The 6,019-nt window shown below is 34.3% G+C and overlaps 1 protein-coding gene across 6 annotated transcripts in view; it reads right to left on the minus strand.

Moving 5' to 3' along the window:
- Positions 1-6,019, minus strand: part of LOC106468672 (serpin B10-like) — an 11,379-nt gene extending 5,360 nt beyond the window's left edge. The window contains exons 1-2 of one of the 6 annotated variants that reach the window (XM_013929108.2): positions 5,923-6,012; positions 5,641-5,723 (exon numbers count right to left, since the gene is read on the minus strand). The gene's annotated coding sequence lies outside the window, so the exon portion shown is untranslated. Of the gene's footprint in view, positions 1-4,121; positions 4,411-4,457; positions 4,873-5,640; positions 5,724-5,855 lie in introns of those variants that run through there. The other 5 variants (XM_013929107.2, XM_013929109.2, XM_022397036.1 and 2 more) reach the window with 5 other exon arrangements.

Here is a 6,019-nt window from a genome sequence, read left to right on the forward strand (position 1 = left end):
GACCGTTTTTTACCACTACTTCGCCCCCCTGTTGATGGATCTTCACCAAATTTGTCATGAAGGTTTGTTGGATCCATGCGGAGGAATATGCAAATTTGCAGTTTCATATTTTGTGTTTTGCAGTTTCTATCGGCATGTTTACGTTTATTTACAATTAAATATAAGGGAAGCAACTTTTCATGTTCTTCTATAACCTTTCATTGATAATAAATTTACACAACTTCCGTCAAGGGAAGGTTACTCCAGCTGGTTTTAAATAGGTCACACAAGACAGAATTAATAAAAAGAAACAAACTGTCATTTTCCACTGCTCGAAATGAAATCTAATGGTCATTTTTAACCAATACTACTTTAAACGCACATGATTACACAGTTTACATCATTGATAAATTTCCATAATTTTTATATAAATTCATGAAAATTTAGAAGAAATGTTTTTGTGGGTTAATTTGTTTTCCCAACAACCTTACCAGAACAAACGGAAACAGAAACGTGAGCATTCCAGCTTTAAACCAGGACGAATTCGTGAGCATTTCTGGCTTCAATTATAGAAATATATCAGGTTGTTTTAAACGTTAATATGTAAGAAATGTTATTTTTTATTTAGTATGGAGTTAACCACAGAGATGTTTGCTCTCTTAAGCCGAAAGGCATATTTCTGTCCCGCTTTGTTCTGTTAATTAAAAATGCTCACGTATCCGTCCTGGTTTAAAGCTAGAAATGCTCACGTATCCGTCCTGGTTTGAAGCTGGAATTCTCACGTATCTGTCCTGGTTTGAAGCTAGAAATGCTCACGTATCCGTCCTGGTTTAAAGCTAGAAATGCTCACGTATCCGTCCTGGTTTATACAGAAAATTAACAAATAAACAAAGACATAACACTATCTTCGCTACTGTTTGTACTCAAACTAGTAGCAGGTATTTCGATTGAAATTAATTTAAAATTAACAGTTAATAGTTTAAATTTATTAAAAATTAACAGAAAATAATTAATCATCAGGGGTGCTCGAACATTGAGCAGTCTTCATTCGCCAAACTCGAGAATTTGGAAATTATATGAACTTGATTTCGGAATTAAAGGCTGACGTGCATATGATGTATGGTATACATTGGGGTGAGCAGTGAACACTGAAACACTAACAAACGGCCGATTACTGTTTGTACTGGGAAATGGGGGCTATATTTATTTACTTTCACGGCAACGAGTGCATACTAACGATCACATGATATCAACAACAACTTGATAGTATTGCCTGAACTAACTTCCTTTGGTCCCGTCTCAGTCTAAACACGTGCACTGATTAGTTGAATTGGTAGAAAGAAGGAAAACAAAATGGCACAAAATTTGTAACATGTTGTACACCTGCAAAGTTTCATTCCTGAAAAAAAAATACATGAAGTGCTGAATCCACCATTAAAATCATAGAAACAAAGTTTGATTGAGGACTCAAAGAATGTAAAAATAGTTCCGGACTTCCAAGAGTCCAGAAATGTTCTAGATTCGAGTTCTATTTAACACATCTCTACATATGAATAAAATGGGAGAAAATACTAGGCGCCACGATGAAATTTTTAGTCGCCATAGCGACCTGGCGCCCGAGATTCGTCGAGGCCTGTCTTAGCAGAACTTACAAGACCTAATAACCTTGAGTTCATCATACAATAACACTATTGTTTTCTGACGTGTGTCCGCTTCCCTGAAGCTATTGGTATTATTAGCTTATAACTTATCTTTCTTCTTATATTGACAAACCGTTTGACAACATCTGTTAGAGTCTGAACTGGGTTACATTGTTTTAATCAGTTTTATTTACGTTAAACAGATAAGAATTAGGGTAAGGCCATATACGTGTGTGTATTTGCTTGAAGTTAAGCACAAAGCCACACAATGGGTTATCTGTGCTCTGCCCACCACGGGTATCGAAACCCGGTTTCTAGCGTTGCAAGTTTGCATACATGCCGCTGTGCCACTGGGGCTATACGTGTGTAACGAAATAATTTACTTGTGTATAGGGTAGACTTTGTCATACTATTGAACAGAGTTGCATCATTGCAAACTGTTAACCATAACACACATTATGGATTAGCATTAATCTCGTTGTTAGACTATAAACGCAAAATCCTATTTAAGTCAGCATCAATCAAACTGTAAACCATAACACACATCAAATACGGTATGGATTAGCATTGATCATGCTGTTAGATGACACGCAAAATGCTATTTAAGTCAGCATTAGTCAAACTGTAAACCACATTCACCACATTTTATTCTAGTACATGCAGTATCGTAATTGGTGCATAACTAGAATTATAAATAATACATCTAGCTGTTTCGCACATCCATCCAAGAGTTTGTACCACGTTATTAAAATATTGCTGTAACGTGTTCTATCGCTGGTCAGGTTCTTTTAGATCATTTGGTATAGATAATACCAAGCCCATTCTACGTAATGATAACAAATTAATTCATTTATTCAATAACATTTGTTACAGGTTGCGTTTACTGGTAGGCCTAGCTTCACAAACAGAACAGAAACTCTGAAACTAAAGTACGCCTAACTTAGTTATTAACTTACTTGTAGAATTTTCTTTGTAACTGATTAATAACAAATCCGCTAACTGAATCGAACGAACAGACACAGTGACTCTCATTGTTTAACTCACTAGCTGGCACTGAACCGAAAAACTCATTCACTGATTAACTCAGTAATTTTTATATTATAACTTATACTCTTATTTCTACATAGTACAGGAAACCTCTACGTTCTACCGCTACCTTAACTTTCATGACATTTCTAGATCTTTCGTCATCATAACCTAATGTCAAGCTCCATCTAATAAACAAGCGTATCTATTATAATATCAAAAATATAACACAACATTATAATGGTTAGCATAAATCTAAACAAACGGCATATGTAAGAAAATGTTTAAGCTTGAATTGAAAAAAAAAAAATTAAGGGGAAAGTAACTAAAATAATATACAAGTAACAAAAGTAAGATAATTTTGAAAACAATAAGTATGAGAAATTACTGAAGTCTGAACTAAGTGAAATAAACATGGTTTAAATCCGCTGAGAGTAGTGACGGAAAAAAGGGGTAAAAAATACGATGAGTCAACATTGATTAACGGAAGCAGTATTAACCCTATTTGCTAATTAGCTGCTGGGATTATGAAATAAATGATCACAAAACACGTGACTTCCATTAAAACCGTGAACTACGAACACTATATTTACTTAAAGATCTATAATGGGTAGAACTTGCTAGTTTTTTTAATGTTAAACCTAAATTTACGATGTTATGATTTAATAATAATCAAGGTTACAACATCTGAAGAAATCAACTGTATCACCTACAGTTTTTAAATCAATGACCTGGTGGAATGACGCCATATTTTTTCGATGTTGGAAACACATTCAACTGCAGCGTTACTTAATCTCAATAAATAGTATCAGAAAAAAATGCATTAGCAAAATGATGAACATCACAAACATCACCATCTCCAAATAATCTGAAAATTTTACTTAACATGCAGACGATAAAGAAAGGCTTAGCATATATTTCAAGTATATTTTATAATTAAAACATGCAGATATCTATGGAACAGTTTTGTCAGTTTAAAAATTAATTTGAAAGCAAAAAAAATATCTGGCAAGTTTTTTTGTTTTTTTACTTTCATTTTTACTTAATAATTTTTATAAACTCAAGTAAATAAATCAATACCCGTCTAGTTGATAAAAATAAAAAACAGATAACCTGCAAGAAATAATAATTTTTAAAAAATGCAATACACATGAATAGTTTTTCCCCTATGTCAGTTTTATGGGGACCGAATTCTTTATACTTGGAGTCCGTGATTTGCTGGCGATAAATTTCAACAATAAACGGACAGTACACAATCCACTTTTTTTAAATAATATATTCAAAACAAGTCAAACGTATGTACACAAATTCGTTACACTATTGGTTATCACAGTTGTATCTAGAACTTTAAATAATTGTCTGTTTTTCGTGAAAGTCCACACGGGTGAGTTCAATTAATTTAGAACACCCTTTGACAAGACAAATTATTCTCCTCTACTCTATTATTTCAATATAATTAGAGATAAGTTCACATACTTTACCCCGTGGGTTACCACAGTTGTATCCAGAGCTTTAAATACTCTTTTACGCCAAAAGTCCACACAGTCTGGTTCAGTTACTTTAGAACACAACTTACAAGGCGAATTTTTCTTCTCTACTCTGTTTATTACAGTACAATCTGCGATAACACTTTAAAAGTCGCCACTATACACTCTTTAAGGATAAACTTACAAACACAGTCTATATCTATATCTCTCACTAGCTTTGCCTTACTTTCACTAACTTACACTTTCTCCCAACTTACACACACACACACACTGAGGCCTAGAACTTTCTACAAACTACGAGACGTTATGATGTAACAATACTCACTTGATTAAAGCAACGTGAAAAATACAAAAGGCTCGAGTAACGTGACGTCAATTCACAACAATTAAACTACATAACAAATAATTCTACACAGTTATGTAAACAAACTTGCCATAACTTTCGCTTCTAAATGTAACTAACTTTACCATTAGCACAATAAACAAAATAATACGCTGGTATTAAACTTAAAATGAACAGTCGTGTATATCTAACACGTACGTAGATACTTCTCCACATACTTCAATTAGACCAGTGTTTCTCAAACTTCTTACGTCGCGCCCTCTTTTCTACTCTGAAATAAATTTTGTCGCCTCCCCCCAAAGTTCAACTAATTTAAACTGTTGATAACGGTAAACTTAGCACTTAACAAAAAAAAAAACGAAAGACGAAACCCTTTCCTGACACTTTTCTCTCTCTCACACACACACACACACACCAAATATGGTCGAGTCCTCACAGTTTCAGAACCTCTGAACTCGACAAAACCAAACTTCCATTAAAACACAAAGCGCGTAGGGAATACACTAAAAATGAGGCTGATAGCGAAGGGAAGTATGAAAGGTGTTAGAGTTTCTGTTTCCATCGTGCAGTTGTTGCTGCTAATTTGACCTTCAGATTTCACAGTTCAATTTTAATTTTGTATTCTTATTATAGCAGCGCTCTTTGTCTTACTTCAGATTCGTTTGTGTCCTTGAAACGTAGTAGTGACGATTTAGCTACGTGAATAGTACATCCGGGAAGGCTTCTTGTAGCATATGCGTCATGTTTCTTATTAATAGCTGCTCATATTTACAATAAATAATATAATATTTATAAGCACCTATAGTAGAACAATGCAATTTACAGTCTTTTTAAGATGACACTCGAACAAAGCTTTGAAACGCGCCTTACGAGCTTCGTTTTTAATACATTTCGTACATCACGTGTCAAACTTAGTTAATATTCATGATGTTAGAAAAACAAAGACTTGATAGAAATTAATAAAAACCCTATAACCCGAGCGCTTTCGAAAGGTGGAACTTTCTTCTTCAGTTTGTCACTGAAAGCACTCGGGTTATAGGGATTTTATTCATTTCAAACTTAATAATATTAGTATTACAGAAGACACCGGAAACTATCACTATCAGACTTTCGATTTAGTCCCAAGTCTTAGTAATTAAAATATAACATTATACCAAAGGCTTACCTGGCTAGAATTAACTGTGAAATTCGCTAGTAAAGTTTAAATGTGCCACGAGCCCAGTCTCCGTCTTTCAACTTACGCTAAAACTAAAAGAAAAAATCAAAGATTATTAGTACGACTTGGCACTTCAACCCTAACTCACGCACTAACAAAGAAAAATGTCCAGTGATGGGTTTGGCAACAAGCGAGTGCTCGACAGTAATGGAATATCTCTCTACCTGTGGCAGTAAAGCTTGGGTGTAGACTTCGCAAACCCACCAAATGGATTTGGAACTGTTGACTAACCTGTTGGGGTTTTCCAGGTTGTTTTTTTTTTTTTGACGGATGCTTTCTTCAGCTCAAATATTTACAAAGCAGGTTTCTGATTATTCATATAGCGTGT

The sequence above is a fragment of the Limulus polyphemus genome, unplaced genomic scaffold (assembly GCF_000517525.1).
Source record: "Limulus polyphemus unplaced genomic scaffold, Limulus_polyphemus-2.1.2 Scaffold3106, whole genome shotgun sequence".
In the NCBI taxonomy this organism is placed as follows: Eukaryota; Metazoa; Arthropoda; class Merostomata; order Xiphosura; family Limulidae; genus Limulus; species Limulus polyphemus.